The following is a 17,630-nucleotide window of genomic DNA, read 5'->3' on the forward strand; positions in this document are numbered from 1 at the left end:
TCTTGTCATGGTTAGGAGATTTACCATGTGACATTTGGTGTCAATTTGAGGGATTGGGTCTGCTTATTTCTATTCTCAATTTAGTTGTCCAAGCTCTCATTATTAAGATCGTATGAGTTTCACGCTGAGATAACAGAATCAGGAGCAGGTGACCTTGGAAAAGTGCCCAGGGCATGGTTAAACTCTAGATAGCATTTTGTTAAATAAAATAATATGAACCTAAATGCTCTTATACCTGAAGATGAACTTTTATTTCTCATACTAAAATATCTTTAAAAAATTTTGATTAAATGTAGGCATTTCTTCGTGAGACTAGACCACATGGGTTTTCTAGTTTCAAATAAGATTTCTTAGTTAAAAATAAGGTTTCAATTAGAATTTTGACATGATCATAAAACCTTACAGAAGCATTTAGTAAAATCTAATGATTATTGTAAGATAATCTAGTAATTCACTCAATGATTAAGTCCTTCCACTCAAAGTACTGAAGTGTTTTTTATCAATTCCATTCAAATTTTATAGACTAAAATAAAAGCCATGGATGAGACTGGTTAAATCATCACACCAAACTCATTCACTTGCGGCTAGGGTTGAAACCAAACTTGTTGAACCTCAAAGCCAAGGCTTTCTCTTTTTTTTTTTCTTGAATATCAACTAAAAAAGAAAAAAAATAGAGCCATAAAGCTTTCTTTCTTATAATTATGGGCTGGGTTATTAAACAAAATAAGCTAGTCTAATTTCCCAAAAGCTTCTTTTTATGAGCTCTATTTATTTTTTATAAATAACTAAAACCACTTTGGCTGCTCACTACTACGACACCATCCAACATAAACATATGGTAAGTCATAATAGCTCAGTCAGACAAAACGTGAAAGGCAAGGGCTTCTAACTAATAAATAAAACAGAGATTTTGAGCACTCATTAACTTCTATCAAGCAGAAAGCTTTCAGTGTCTGCTTGTTTCTCTAGCATGTACCTTCTTTTTAAGATTTCTCAGAACTACTTTTCATTTTAAAAATTAATCTCACCTAATTTGGCCACAATTTTGTTCTGTCCTCTGATTTTGGGTTATAATTTTGAAATCTAGTGTGTCCCTATTTATGATCTAATTCTCTGGCATTTCTGCTAAAAAAAATAAACAAAAACCCAAAGCCCTTATTTTTCAGAGTAATAGCTAGCAACTTGCATTTGGCCTATGGCACTCAAATATTTCATAACTGACAAGATATGGTGCAAGACTTCTCCATTTGTCTTGCCTGGTATCATAACTAAATCATGATGTAAGTATCATACTCCAGACCTGGCTATGTATGGGCTGTTCTTAACTATAAACCAAGTCAAAAGTGAGGACATTTTTGTTATGTTACACATACATGAATCCAAGTGGGTCAGGTTCTCACTCAGTAACACAAGAAAAAGCAGAGTAAATCTTTGCCCCGTTTCATTAGAGAGTATTTTGGATGTCACTTTCCTCCCATTTCTCCTGATGGGTGTTTGTAGAACCTGTAACAGATGGGGGGACAGGTCCTGTGTGGTGATAGGCGGTCTTGGGAGAAGGCTTTTGTGGGCAGCACCATCCACTGCATCACCGTGGGCAAAGTATTTATCTTTTGATTCTTCTTTGCCACACTTCAAACTCTAGGAGCTCTCAATGCTCTTTCCCTGCCTACCCCTAAGAAAAGCAACTTCTCCCACAGTCTTCTTCAATATCAGTGATGGCAACTCCAACCCTCCAGTTGCTTGAGCCAAAACTCACCATGTGTGGTAGACTCTTCTTTTTCTCACACATCTGATCTGCAACCTATCAGGACATCCTATAGGTTTAGCCTTCAAACACATCCTATTTGTAACCACTTTTCCCCACTTCCCCTGCCACCTTCCTCTCCCTAGCCACCATAATCTCTCACCTAGACTTCCACAATAGCTTATAATAGTTACCCATTCTTCCACCAGTTCTCCTCTTCAGGCTGTTCCTAATAAAGAGGCTCCAGAAATTTTATTAAAACCTCAATCAGATCGTATAGGCCTCCAATACCTTCCCAACTCACCCAGAGGAAGAGCAAACCCTCTTACAGCCCATGAGGGCCCATGCAATCTGAGGCTATTCATCATTTTCCCAACTCCTCCTTTCCAACTGTGAACACAACAGTGCAGTTTGTACGCTTGCTCTTCCTTCTGTCTAGACAGCTTCTTCCAGTGTCCTACCAAGCTAACTCTCTCACCTCCCCAAAGCCAATGTTCTTGTGGTGCCTTCTCAAAAAGACTTACCCTAACTGCTTAATTTTCTTTCTTCTTTCTTTCTTTCTTTCTCTTTCTTTCTTTCTTTCTTTCTTTCTTTCCTTCTTTTTGCTTCTGAATAATGTTTTTCTTATTGAGCTTAAATTCACAATACATAAAATGAATCAGTTTAAAGCGACAATTCAGTAGCAGTTAGTATACTCACAATGCTGTGGATCCACCACTTCTGTCTAGTTCCCAAATATTTTCATCACTCCAAATAAGATCCCACTCCCATTAGTAATTACTTCCCCTTCCTTTCATTTCCCAGCCCCTAGCAACCACCAGTCTGCTTTCTGCCTCTATGAATGTGCTTCTTCTGAATATTCCACATAAATGGAATCATCTGGTAAGTACCTTCATTTAGCATAGTGTATTCAAAGTGTTCATCTATCTTAAAGAATGTATCAGTACTTCATCCCTTTTAGTGGTTGAATAATATTCCATTGTATGAATATACAACAATTTGTTTATCGATCCATTCATTCATGAACATTTGGATTGCTTCTACCTTCAACTATTGTGAATAGCGCAGTTATGAACATTGGTGTCAAAGCATTCATTTGTGTATCTGACCAATCGACTGTAAATGGCAATATTTCCTCCCCCATCCCTTATCTTCTTATCCAGCTCTGGCCTTTTACTAGGGTATCCATCAACTTTTAATTTTCTACTTATGAACTATGTTTCTTGCTTGTATTCTGTTTTCCACCATTAGATTATTAGATCCAGAAAGGTAGGTATTTTTTTGTGAGTTTTGTCCACTGATACAGCTCATGCGGGAATAGTGCCCAGCACAAAGTAGATGCTTAAAAATGTTTGTTAAATGACCTGGTACAACTGACTAGGTGTTGAAATGTTTGATCTGGAAAGGAAAGGCTTGTATATGAATCTCAACAGGAGCAATGTACTTTGTGCTGGGCTTGTACATCTCTCCCGTGAAACTCTGGCTTTTCTGTTCTATTTCACGGTGAGGTGAGGCCCCAGGCACTCTTGGAACATCCCATGGGAACCTCAGAGGCCAAGGAGAGAGTCTCCTTCAAGCCAGAAGGACTGAGAACAGAGAGAAGGGAGAAACAGAGATGCTGGCCATATGAAAACTAGCCAGCAGTCTTAAGTGTTCACATATGTGTAATGACTAAATTATAACCAAAATCCCCCAAGACTAACACTTTATGACTGTTTTATAACCTACAGCCTGCAAGTGTCATCCTTCATTTACTTAATGTATCTCTTTCTTTCTCCTGGGGCTAGGGTGGCCTTTATTTTCCCAACATTAGAATCAGCATCTATAATTTCTGTGAGAAATCTAAAATTTACCTGAGAGTTTGAGTGTATAGAATAGCCAAAATGTTATTTAAAAATAAGAACAGAGTTGGAGAAATTACATTACCTGACTTGGAGACTTAATATAATGCTATAATAATGGAAATGGTGTGGTATTGGCATAAGGATGAACATACAGATCAAAGGATGAGGAAAAAGAGTCCAGAAATAGATTCAAACATACAGAAAATTGATTTTTGATAAAAGCATCAACATAAGTCTATAAGGAAAACATAGTTTCCAAGAAATAATGATAGAAAGACAGATGGAAGACATATCTTTACCTCACATTATACACAGAAATAAAAATAAAATGGATCATATTTGTAAAAAATTACACAGTGGAAAATCTTCATAATTTTCCTACTGGACTAGGACAAATATTTCTTAGACTAAATATAAAAATCAGTAAACATGAAAGAAAAATTAATAATGTAGACTGTATCAAAATGAAGGACAACAATAAAATTTGAATAGGCCAAACTGCGTGCAGACAAAATACAATTTATACATCTGATGTAAGACTTGTATCTATAATTTATAATTGACTCATCTAGATCAATATGAAGTAAACAAATAGCCTGATTTTAAAAATAAGAAAAAAAATAAGAAAAAGACAAACTGCAATTTCACAAAATATACCAATAGCCAACAAACACATAAAAAAGATGCTCAAAATCATGAGTTATCTGAGAAATGTAAATAATCAAAACTACAATGAGATTCTATTTCATGACTTTACAAGGACCAACAATACTGTGTTGGCAAAGATGTGGTACAACTAGAACCCCCACACATCCCTCGTGGGAGGGCAAAATGATAAATGACTGAAAAACCATTCGGTAACTGCTTACCATTGACTCAGAAATTCTTCTCCTAAGGATTTACCTAAAGGAAACCAAAATATATGCCTACAAAATGTTCATAGAATCTTGATAACCAGCAACACACAAATAGATAAACTACTTTTCTCTCATGATGGAGTGCTACTCAGAAAAAAAAAAAAAAAAAAAAGGAAGAACACACTATGAATGGATTTCAGAAACTGGCTATGTGATAAAGACAGGAGTTAAAGAATATACACTGTACAATTCCATTTATATAATAGTCTAAAACTGCAAAGTTAATGGGAGGGCAGCTGTGGGAGTCAATTAACTATAAGGGAGAATAAGAGAAATTTATGAGATGATATCTGAATTGAGATGATAGTATCATACGGTGTACATTTGCCACACCTTCTGGAATTTTACACTTAAAATGTGTTCTTTTTATTGCATGTACATCTCAGTGAGTTGATAAACAAAACCAAAAGTTAAGGAACATCTACTCTGTGCCTTCACATTTTCACTTTTAGTATTTCCCCAAGAAAAGTAAAAGCACATGTCCATTAAAAAAGCTTACAAAAGAATATTTATGAATGCCGTGTTCATACATCAGAAACAGAAAACAATTCAAATGTCTCTTAGCAGGAGAATGGATAAAGAAAAGGCAATTTAAAAAAGGAATCACTGATATTATACCATGATCATGATGAATCTCGACAAGGTCACATCCAGTGAATTTGAGTTCACTGCAAAATAAAAAATAATAAAGCCCTGCCCATTCTCTGCCAAATTATGCCAAGAAGAAGAAATGAAACACAGAAGAGTACATATTACGCATTACACTTCTATGAAGCTCAATGGTTGGCTAAGTAACTTAGCTGGGAATCATAAATTATATGTTTGAGACTGTGGGAATTTGATGGGGAAAGGGTGGGTAGGAACTTTCTGGGAAGAAATGCTTTCTTATGGTGTTTGGGATGGTGATTACATGAGTGAGTATAATCGTTAAATCTCATTCAACATTTAAGCCCTGTGGTTTTAATTGAGCGTTAGTTATTTCCCAGCAAAAAAAAATAATAATAATAAAGTCATATTCTCCCACGTAAGTAATAAAAGCAGCATTGTACTGAAGTCAAGAGACCGAGATTCATTTCTGGGATACCATGATACCATGCCAGTGTTTTATCATCAAACTTCCCAAAATAAATGATCTGTATGGAAAATTGTTAATTTGGGGGCAGGGGAGTGAGGGAGAATGATTCCAGGAACAAGTTGTCCAAAACAAATTCTGTGGTCTTTTTCTCCAAAAACAACAACAACAACAACAACAAAAAAAGACAAAAAAAAAAACTTTTAGGTAAATTTTCTCTCTGAATTTATTTTAATTTTTCTATCTAAGATTTTAACCAACTAGCTAGGCTTATTGGTCATTTCTTAGGTGAGAGCAAAGGTGATGCTTGAAATATTTGACAGAAGCAACATCACATAGGCACTGACCAGCTGCAAGGACACCCGCCACTGTAAAGGAGCTGGACTTAACCCTGTGGTTTCTAGATTATGGGGAGGCCCCAGGGAGTACAGCAGAGGGTGTTATGGGGACAGGGATGCTGAGGTAGGGGCTACTGACTCATCAGTAAGAAAATATTTCAGTATTTTAATAATTAGCATGGTCCTGTATACCAATTCTGCATCAACAGGGCTTGGAAGAGCACAATGCTGAACCCAGACCGCCCAGTGAGGGCCTCTTAGATGTCTGTCAACTGCTTCAGATACTAGGGATATCTAGTATACCAAATGCAGCAGACAAAGACATGCAAACATAACTGCCCACATGGAATTTACATCCTGGCAGAGAAGAAAGATGACAGACAATATAAATAAGTAAAAAAAAAATTATAAAAGATTTTAGATGGTGTTACCATTAGAAAAGGAAAGCAGAGGAGGGAAGGAAAGAGAGTTGGAGAAATGAAATTTTAAGTAGAGGGCCTGAGAAGGACAACAGGAAAGGGGACATTTGATATACAGGCAGAAAGGGCAGGCAATGTGGAGGCCCCAACACAGCAGGCCTGGTGTGTCAGAGGGGCAGCAGGGAGCCATGTGGCTTGAGTGGAGTAAGAAATGATAGAGGTCTGGCAACCAAATCCTGCAAAGCTCCATGAGTCATCTTGAGTACTCGAACTTTTACTCAGTGAGAGGGAAATTGTTAGAGGATTTTAAGTCAAGGAATGGCATGGGTGCTGAAAATACCCTTAAGGAGGACAAGGGATGAGGGAGGAAAACAAGTCAGGAGGCTCTATGGTCATCCAGATGAGAGGGAGATGGGAGTGTAGGTGGTGAGAGAAGATTGGATTTTGGATATATGTTGACCCATTGCAGACAGGATTTCTTGATGGATAGGATCTGGGATGTGAGAGAAAGAGAGCAACCAAAGGTGACTCCAAGGTGTGGCCTGAGCAACTGGACAAAGGGATTACTACTCATTGAGACGGGGAGACTGCAGGTGGAACAGATTTTGGAATAAGCTTAGCTCGGTGTAGGACATATTCAGCTTGACATACAACTATTAGATATACAACTGAAGATGGCAAGTCAATACTGGGGTACTTGCTCCTGAAGTTCAGAAAACACTTTCAGGCTAAGGATAAAAATTTGGGAGTTGTCAGCATATAGATGAAATTAAGCCTGTGAGACTGAGATCTCCAAGAGCGCAAGTAGATAAACCATAAGTGAGCAAAAAGAGCAACTTCTTATTTTCACCATGGACTTCCCTGCGGAGAGTTATTCACCTTTCCCTAAAAGATAAATTTGGATCTTTCTGTGTAAAACACTGGGGAAGTGTTGAGAATTCAGCATAAGTTAAAATAAGTTCTTAACTTAGAATTATTTCTTTGTTTCTTTTTCTTGTTTGGTTAGTTTGCTTGATTGTTTTGTAAACAACTCGATAGAATCTGAACCCACTTTGGGAACACTGCACTACTTGTTCCTTTAAATATCAATTTGTTAATAAATAGGTGAAATGGTAAAGGCATTATGCTATTGTCATTGTCAGTGAATACCCCCATGTCCTTGCTGAAGCCAGATGGTCTCAACACTACTTGCTCTCTCCAGCGTATGCCCTTGGAGCAGCCTTAGAGAAAGCAAGCAGAACCCACATTCCAAGGAAAGGGGAAGAGGTGAGGAGCCTTTGACTTACAGCTTGATTGTCAAGCAGCAGTCACATTCTCTTGATGACCTCCCGAGCAGTGTCCTACTTTCAAACATCACCTATACACTGATGACATGCTGGTAATCATTCTCCACCCCCCCACCACCCCAAAATTAACAATTTTCCCTACAGATCATTTATTTTAGGAAGTTTGATGACGAAACACTGGCAAAGCCTCCAATGGATTACATATGTGGGAGAATATGACTTTATTTTATTTTACTTTTTTTTTTTTTTTTTTTACTGGGAAATAACTAACACTCCATTAAAACCACAGGTCTAAATGTTGAATTTGATTTAATGACTATTCTCACTCATGTAATTGCCATCCCAACACCATAAGAAAGCATTTCTTCCCAGAAAGTTCCTACCCACACGTTTCCCATCAAATTCCTACCGTCTCAAACACATGGTTTATGATTCCCAGCATAAGTTACTTAGCCAACTATTGAGCTTCATAGAAGTGTAATGCGTAATATGTACTCTTCTGTGTTTCATTTCTTCTGCTTGGCATAATTTGGTGGGGAATGGGCAGGGCTTTATTATTTTCCCCAACACATTCCTTCTAATCCATCAGCAAGTCCTGATGAATCTGCTTTACAGGTATCTTCAGGGCCCAAGCATGTGACCCCATGACAAGGGGGTCATGGCCCTAGCCAGTAGTGCAGGCCATCCCCAATTCTTGCCTGCAGTTTTGCAGTTGCCTCCAAATTTATCTCTTTGGTCCTTCCCTTGGCTCTTAAAATCTATTTTCGGAGCAGAAACCATCATGGCCCTTTCAATCACTCCACCTCTCAAAACTTCTCTTTCATTCAGTGAAAGCCAAGTTCTTTGTAATGGATAAATGGCCCTCCGTGGTGTACCACCCTTTACACTTCTCTGATTTGGGTTCTTCCATGTTCCCTACCCTCATTCAACTCCGTGCACAACTTTCTCCTTCCTCTTCCTTGAACACCCCACACTTGCCACCACCTCCGAGCATTTGTACCACCTGATTCCTCTATCTTAGATTCCCTTAAACCAGGCATCTATCCACTCATTCCCTCACTTTCTCCTTAATGAGGTCTACCTTCTGCCTCCATTAATCCCACATTCCCTGTCTCCTTATTCTGTTCTATTTTTTCCATGGCTTTTATGACCTTCTCACACGCAATATCCTTGACTTATACATCACATATATATTTTTTTCTGTTTTGTTCCCTTACATATCCCAGAGTAGTTGATAAATAGCTTTTGATTGAACAAATGAACAGACATAGTTAGGTAAGCATGAAGATTAATTTCCTCTCCAAATAGATTGATACTAAATTAAACCCTTTTATTTGTAAAGATGTCGTATTTAAGGATGTTTTCATTATAGAGGTGGAAGTAGAAATAGGAAGTGGGGGGATGCCTGGGTGGCTCAGTGGTTGAACATCTGCCTTTGGCTCAGATCGTGATCTCGCGGTCCTGGGATCAAGTCCTGTATCAGGCTCCCCACAGGGAGTCTGCTTCTCCCTCTGCTTATGCCTCTGCCTCTCTCTGTGTCTCTCATGAACAAATAAATAAAATATTTTTTTAAAAATAGGAGGTATATGAATTAGCTCTGCATTTGGCTCAGAGGCCAGGGATGGCACAAACCCTAAGAAATTGAAGGAAGGGAGAATTAAAGTGGGAACACACATATGCCAAAGGACAGAGCAAAAAGAAAAGCCAAGAGATTCATGTTTGAATTCAACCTCTGATTGGTTCAAAATACTCCTTAATGATGGCAGGAGGCAAAGTCATTCTAAGGTCATTTGTTTGGTCACCATGATTTATTTTAAAACGTCTTTGTTTTATAAAGCTTAATGTTGATCACATTTGGAAAACGTTAATCTTTTGTTTTATCTTTAGAAAAGTAATTTCTCTGATGTCCTTTAAAAGTTGATATTTATGTTAGCAATGACCTAACAGAGACTTGTTGATTGTAACATGCTTAAATTTCCAGGAAACAATGCCTACCTCCTGCCACCCACCCCCAACCTCAAAAAAATCAAAATGGAAAAAGATAAGGCACTTTTGAACATTCCAGCCCAGAAACTCTCAGAGCCCTGCACAAAGGGAGAAAAAAGATGAGGGAATTCACAACTGAACACTTTGTCTTTACTTCTCTGCTTACCATTCCTACAGAGTAGTAAAACCCAAGGAAACTTGTCTCTCTCGAACTCAGGGTTCAAGAGACTGGTATTTTTTAGCATTGAAGCTTACCGCTCTGATGGTGAATTGAAGACTTCTGCTTCCAGCAGAGAGTGGCTGATATTTCCTGGCCAACTAAGGACCCAGGGTGAAGAGGACTTTAGAAAGTGCTGGTCGGTCCGGAGTGGGCCAAGAGCATGAGGAGCACAGAGAGGGACCAGCAACCTCAGATGCATTCACATCACCTCATTTCCTTTCCTTGGGGATAAGCCTCCACCCTGAGATCCTCAGTTGCGTGAGTAGGGCTGAGAGTGTGGAGGCTCCAGTGCACAGAGGAGTCCAGTCCCTTTAACACCTTGACCACAGGGCTTCTGAGAGGAACATGGGAGGAAGTCTGGATTGCCAGCTTACAGTGGGCTCACACTGGCACCTAATATCCACACTGGAGTCACTTTAAGGAAGTTGTCATAAATAGTCTTGGGTAGGGTCTGCAGTTATTGAAATTCAAAGTTATCCATCCATCCAGAAAATAAGGTATAAGGTCTTGTTTATATCTCAGTTACATTGTGGTGCACACCAACCAACTTTTTTTTTTTTTTTGCACCAACCAATTTTATGTAGTTTTTCCATCAGGGCACTGACCCGTTTCACCTGGGGCTGGGCCACACATGGCTCCAGAGCCAATCCCACAGACTAAACCCAACCCTTTTTGTGCTCATATTCAGTCTTGCTGCAGTGAGCCCAAGCTCTCACCATCATTCACAGGGCATAGGAGTTGAACGCATAGGATCTGAATCAGCCAGAGCTAGGTTTCTCCCCTACTTCACAGAACAATTATAAGGACAACAGGATATGGTACATGAAGAGCACTTGGCTCAGGCCCTGGCACAGAGCAAATACTCAATATATTATTATTGTTGCTGCTTCTGCTATGCTATTACAAGTGTGCTAAACACAGCTATGTCCCAGACAAGCTGGAGCTTCCCCACCCCTGACCCAGCTCCCTTTCATCACCTCACATCTCCAATCCCCACCCCCAGAGTCTGCACTCAGTTTTCGGGAAAGCTCCTAAAAGAAAATGCAAGGGGAAAGCTTTAGGACATTGGCCTTGGCTAATGATTCCATGGATAAGACACCAAAAGCATAGTAATATAGACAAAAATCGAGAGAAAAACAGAGGGACTACACTGCTCTAAAAACTTCTGCATAGCAAAGGAAATGATCAACAGAATGAAATGGCAACCTATGGGATGGAGGAAAACATTTGCAAATCATATGTCTCAGAAGGAATTGATTCCCAAAATATATAAGGAGCTCTTCCAATTCAATAGTAAGAAAGACTAACCCAATTAAAACATAGGCTAATGACTTGAATAGACATCTATCCAAAGACCTACAGATGGCTAAGGTACATGAAAAGATGCCCAACATCGCTAACCATCAAGGAAGTGTAAACCCAAACTACGATGAGATAGCACTTCCCACCTGTCAGTATGGTTATTATCAAAGAAACAAAAGATAAGGATTGGAAAGCATGTGGAGAAATTGGAATCCTTGTACCCTGCTGGTGGAATGCAAAATGGTACGGTTGCTAAGGATAACATGAAGGTTCCTGAACAAGTTAAAAACAGAAAACAGAACTAGTGATCCAGCAATCCCATTTCTGGGTATTTATTATTTATAAGGATGTCAAAGAGATATTAGCCCTCCCATGTTCATTGCAGCACTACTCACAGGAGCCAGGGTATGGAAACAATGTAGGTTCATAGGGGGATGAACAGGTAATCAAAGTGTGGTGTGTACATACAATGGAATAATACTCAGCCCGAACCTCATGAGAAGTGAAATGAACCAGTCACAGAAGAACAGATATTACATGATTCCAGTGATGTATATAGTCAAATACATAGACCCGAAGAGTGGAATGGTGTTTCCTGGAGCTCAGGAGAGGGGGAAAAGATCGGAGTTAGTACTCAACAGGCATAAGTTTTCAGTTAAACTAGATGAATAGTGTCTAGAGATCTACTGAACGATATTGTGCTTTTAGTCAACAATACCGGATTGCACACTTAAAACTTTATTAAAATGGTGGGTCTCACATTAAAGATTTTTACTACATAAAATTAGAAAAAAAAAAAAAGAATTAAAGGCCCCTGTTTAGAATCCAGATAACCCAGCTGGCCCTTTCCCTTCTTCTTTCTGAAACCTGGACTTGATGGCTGTCAGAGTTTTGATCCAGACAAGAGGGTCTTTTTCCCCTTCACCCTGAACTAGCACCCGACTACCTGCACACACATACACACACGGGCTACACTCACACAGTTTCAGCATCCCCCTGCTGGGAGACTCCTGCCTTGTTGCCTACCCACCACAGTGCATTTGCGTTTATATATCAATGTCACCCAGAACTTTGGAGACTCTCTCCTTTGAAGCTGTCCATCTCTGCATTCACAGAAAACTGGGAAGGTGGAGGGGTGAGCAGAAAATGACAGACCCTCCCAATCATAGGATGAGTATTTTGGAGGATGTAGATGAAGAGTTCCTTTCCCAGAGAAGCATGTGTCTGAAAACCAGACACCCAGGTCCCCTTGAGCTATTGGCCCATGTCTCCAAAATAGAGGCATCAGTTAGGAAGATACTTTGGGACCAATCACCGCATCTAAACAACCAGTTATTAAGAACAGAAAGAACCTGATGACTTGCTGGGGATTCTGTAAAGCCCAAATCAGCATCCCTGGCAGCTGGTCTGTAGGACATAGACATAAGAGATCCCAGAGTGGAAAAGGAAAACAAATAATGATGATGATGGGGGTTGACATTTACCCAGTATTTACTGTCAGCTAGGTACTGAACTTAAGTACTCTGCATCCATTTAATCTTTAGAAACTACCCTCAGAGTCTGACAATAGTACTAACATGATCGTTTCATAGGTAAGGACTATAAAAATGAAAACAAGTTGGATGATTTGCTTAGAGTCATGCATCACATTAAGTGTAAGAACAGGGATTAAATCCAATTCTGTGCAACCCCAGAGCTTTATGTCTCAGATACTCTACATAGAATAGCAAAAATGGAATAACAATGTTCATACTGATATTTGGGGGACAATGACACACAGACAGTTTGACCTCCGATGCTAGTAAAAGAACTGGCGCTGCCATGGGGAAGCCCACCTCCCATGTCTCTGCTCCTGGAGGAAATTATTAGGAAAAGCTGACACTCGGTGGGTAAAACTTTAAAGGCCAGCTCTGCCATTTTTGGATCTACACACTTGGTTGGGCAGCCTTCGGTGAGAAAGACAATAGAGCCACCAAACAAGTCCTCCAAACAGGCTACTGATAATTGTGAACTGAAATCAGTTATTCACCCCTGCCCTCCTCCTTGTATCCGCCACCACTTGTTTTCCAGGCTGTGTTTCCTTCACCCTGATGGCTGACTTCGCCTCCCACACCGTGTGTCTCTCCTTCACCCCCACGGCCCTAGAGCTCCTTCCTCCCTGAGTTCTTTCCCCTGTCACCATCAGACAAGATTCCACATCTGGATTTTCATGTACTCCAGAAAGAATAGCTGATATATGCACACTCTGTGTGTACACTGCGAGGCTCCCTTTGCTCTCCCACCCTCCACCAGAACTTTCCAACAAATGAGGCCAAAGTTCCATATTATACAAACAAGACTACCAAAGACTCTGTCGATCTCTAGCTTGATTTTCCTCATTGGTAACATTATTTTTCTTATAAACAAAAAAATGGATAGCAATTATTATTTTTAACGTAAATTTTTGCTTTAAAATGTCATTCCCTTTGAGATGAAAGTATTTAAAAAACAACCCAAGGGCACTTACCATCAACGAGTCGTACTCAAGGTCTTTCTTTCCCCAACTCTCTCCCAACAGACTTTAACTCTGAACATCAATTTGTCTAATAGACCTCTGTTTGACACAATAGCCACTTTTCTTTAAAAATCTCCATTTTCTTTATCATTGAAGACATAGGAACCAGGTTCTTGATAAGCTAAAATTCATGAATAGTGCTGTTAACAAATGCACTACAGTTTTCACCACATCTCTGTTTTTCAAAGATCTCTGACGATGCTCCCCTCTTGATGTTAACACTATCTCTGCTGATGGTTACATTTCACCTTAAGTAGACTTTGCTTCCCTTGTGGGTGACTTTCTCAGCAAAACCTCCTATCTCCATGTAGGTGGCAGGTCATTCAGTGCCTTGAAAGTGAGTTGGCAGCTGTAACTTCCTGAAAGCTGCAGGTCCAAAAGCAACTGTGCATGTTCCTGTAGCAAGTTTTGCTGCTGGTGCCTCCGTGTGAATGGCTTGAAAACTCTGAAACAGGAGCCCTGGATGGCTCAGCCAGTTAAGTGTCTGCCTTCAGCTCAGGTCATGACCCCAGCATCCTGGGATCCAGCCTCACATTGGGCTCCCTGCTCAGTGAGGAATCTGCTTCTCCCTCTGCCTCTGCCCCTTCCCCCACCCCCTGCTCATGCTCCCTCACTCTCAAATAAATAAATAAAATCTTTTAAAAAAGAAGAAAACTTTAATGTATATCAGGTACTTAAGTGTGCGCCTGTTTCTGTGTGCAGGCACTTTACACATGCAATCCCATGCATTTCTCACAGCGTTATTAGAGGCCAGAAAGGCTGAGGATTACTTTACCCAAGGCAACAGGCTCTACAAGAAAAACCCAGAATCCAAAGCCTCCATCATTGAACTTCTTCCCTGTGCCACCAGGGAAAGTTGTAATACAGATCTTTGAACACATAGTACAATGATTAGAGCTCTGGATGAACCAGCACTAATCATTTACATGATTTTTGTTTCAAAATGTTGGTGACTTTCAAATAATCAGAATGTATCATCTACTAAGGAATTCTCTGCTATGGCAGAGAGAGCATGAGCTTTAGATACGTACTGGGTTTCCTCTTACCAGCAGTAAGACGTTGGGTAAATTCCTTACTCTCTCTAAAACTTTTGTGCAAAGGGTATTGTTATCAATATGAAATGAAAAATCTGTAAAAAGGGTCAGTGATATTAATGGATACCAATGGCTTCCTGCCCTATCATGGACTCAACCTATTCCCACCACAAATATACTAAGCACATGTGTGCACACACACACTTCAAAATTTGTTTACTTTTTTTCATCCTTGCTTCAAGAACCCAGTCTCAACAAGGGAGTCAGAGTACCTCTTATCCTTACCTATGGTTACTATACCTAAAAGATGAAAATTGACAGCAGCATTTAATTTCACACTACATAATCTTGATATGGAACATGCTTTTTACATGAGGTCATCTATTATTTCTTGGCCCCTGCTTGAGATCTGGGGAAAATATGCTCAAACAAGAAACCAAACAGTCCTTACTGATGCACTCAACATGGTGTTGGGCACTGTGAAAGATGTAAAAGAACTGCAAGACTCTCTCATGACCCTAAGGAAGTAAACTCTCGAAAGAAAAAATAAGGTGTGGTGGGGGGAAAGTAGCATTTTACAAATCTGAAAATTTTGAGTTTAAATTGGACACAAATTTGCAACAATCTGGATATATTTTAAAAATAGGGTAGGTCATTGAGAGACTAGCAAGCCACCTTCATTCAGGAGTGGAATTCTAAAAATCCTTCTGGCATGATTGAGCTACTGGCTTCCCCTAACTCTAGATCTCTTGATATCCTTTACCATCATATGAGTGTTGAGACAGCTTTGTTAAGAAACTTGGGCCAACTCTGCTGTGGAATTTATCTTTCAAAGATCCTCTCAGCATTGGTACTTACATATTTTAATATTATCAAGATGATTGATGGCATTTTCAATGTTTCTATCAACAGTTTAAGCAATTTGAAGTTCAAGGAGACCAATGTCTCTCAAGATGCAACACGTTTATGTGAAGGAAGATAGAGGGGTCTCACAGCCATGGCAGCTTCATAAAACTTCTCTTTAACCGTCCGTCTAGCTGCAAGGGCTCAGAAAAATGAGGCATTCGGAGATTCCTGTTGATGCCCTCAACTGACAGGGAAAGACTAGGAGACTGGGAAAGGCAAGAGCCCAATCCCCTCCAGACTCTCTTCCCCGGCCTGAAGATGGTGCACTCCAAGTATGGTTTTCCCACAGGCCACACTCACTAAAACTGACTGGACTCCTTGGAGGTAACTGCCCTAAACAGAAGCACCCCAGAACCAACAGAAGGCAATGCTTCTCTAAGAGAAAGCAGAGCAACATCTGTGGCAACTCGCCACTCTAGGACATGAAAGGAAAGATAAAAATTGGCCAAACTCATTCATCTGAAAGCAGAACAGATTGGCACTGCCGGAAGAACAGCAACATGTTCGTTGCTTGTGGGTGTGCATGTGTGCACACGTGTGCATGTGCACACAGGTGTGCCAGTGCTTGTTTGTGTGTTTGTGGGTGGGTTTTGTCCACATGGAGGGGACATCTTTGCTCTACACCCAAACCAAAATGAGCTTTCAGATCTCAAAATCTCACCAAATGGCCCAAACCCAGAGGTTAGCTAGTCTTCCTTGCCCCTTTGGAGCCCAAGGAATAATTGGCTCAGACCCACTGCCAATTCCACAACCAAATGACAACCCAAGTCCTCCCTGTGATGTCCACTAATTCCTGGGCTCATTATGTCAAGGTTCCCCCTGTCCCTAACATGGGTCCCATCTCTGTTCTGCTCAGCAGCCTAGAACTAGTTCCTTTTCCAGTGTGGACCCCAGAAATCCATTTATACCAAACAATTCTAAAATGTGGCACACCAAGCTAAGTAGATACCATGGCCTCCTCCCATGCGGGCGTTCTCTCCATCCTCCTCTCTCACGTCTGTTCATCACCACCTCTTCCCTCCCAGAGGAGCTCAGGAGCCTTTCCCTTCTGCACTCCCCAAATCCACCAAGGTGCTAGGCAGCTAAAAAGGCTGCATTCCCTTTTAGAAAGAAACGGAAGCTATAGATTGCCAATTCATTTTCTCTGTCACATCCCCCTTTGGTTTACCTTTTCCTCCTCATGAATACCCTTTCCCTCCTTCTCGCACCTTCTCACCTCTTACCTGCTTGCTACAACCCACTGAATATATTGACTGGTGAGCCTTGCTGCTTTATTCTCCCAAGGAGTAGAGAATTACTTGAAAAGTAGGAAAATCTTATAAATGCAAAATCTAACTAACTTATAAAATAATCTCAGAATCTATGGGAAAAAAAATCCCAGAAAACTGTAGGAGTAGTATTTTCACTCAGAAAACTCAAATCAAATTAAATATATAATCAGAAACTTTACTTCCTGATCAAACTAGCCTGGGTGTCTCTATCTCACCCTTCATTCACCCTGTATCCCTGTTCTCCTCCTCCTATTTAAGAGGAAATAAAAACTCAACCTTAATTCATAGTAACACTATACTAAGTTCTTTCAGATCTTTTATGATTTTGTATGTAGGTAAAAATTTTCGTATCTTCAGGACTTTAATTGGCTATTCATGATTTTATTGAAGTAATTACCCTTAATAATTGGCTCCCACTTATCCTTATACAATCTATGTAGGTCAGAAGCTTTGGGTCACAGTACTCTTTATCTCTTTCTTTCACATTAAAAAAGTAAAACCAAGCATGCAAGTGCCCCCCTATCCCCTTACTCCTATTCCAATGTTTTTATTTTTTTTTAAACTACAAGAGTTTAAACCCAAGTAGTTTTTTTTTTAATTTTTTTTTTTTATGACAGTCACACAGAGAGAGAGAGAGAGAAGCAGAGACACAGGCAGAGGGAGAAGCAGGCTCCATGCACCGGGAACCCGACGTGGGATTCGATCCCGGGTCTCCAGGATCGCGCCCTGGGCCAAAG

The 17,630-nt window shown here is 40.0% G+C and overlaps 1 protein-coding gene across 1 annotated transcript in view; it reads right to left on the reverse strand.

Annotated features, from left to right (window-relative positions):
- Window positions 1-13,821, reverse strand: part of IL1RL1 (interleukin 1 receptor like 1) — a 33,810-nt gene extending 19,989 nt beyond the window's left edge. Inside the window, exon 1 of the mRNA XM_025992744.2 lies at window positions 13,635-13,821. The gene's annotated coding sequence lies outside the window, so the exon portion shown is untranslated. The remainder of the gene's footprint in view (window positions 1-13,634) is intronic.
- Between the last annotated feature and the right edge of the window lie 3,809 nt (window positions 13,822-17,630).

Source organism: Vulpes vulpes, chromosome 16 (assembly GCF_048418805.1).
Source record: "Vulpes vulpes isolate BD-2025 chromosome 16, VulVul3, whole genome shotgun sequence".
Lineage (NCBI taxonomy): Eukaryota > Metazoa > Chordata > Mammalia > Carnivora > Canidae > Vulpes > Vulpes vulpes.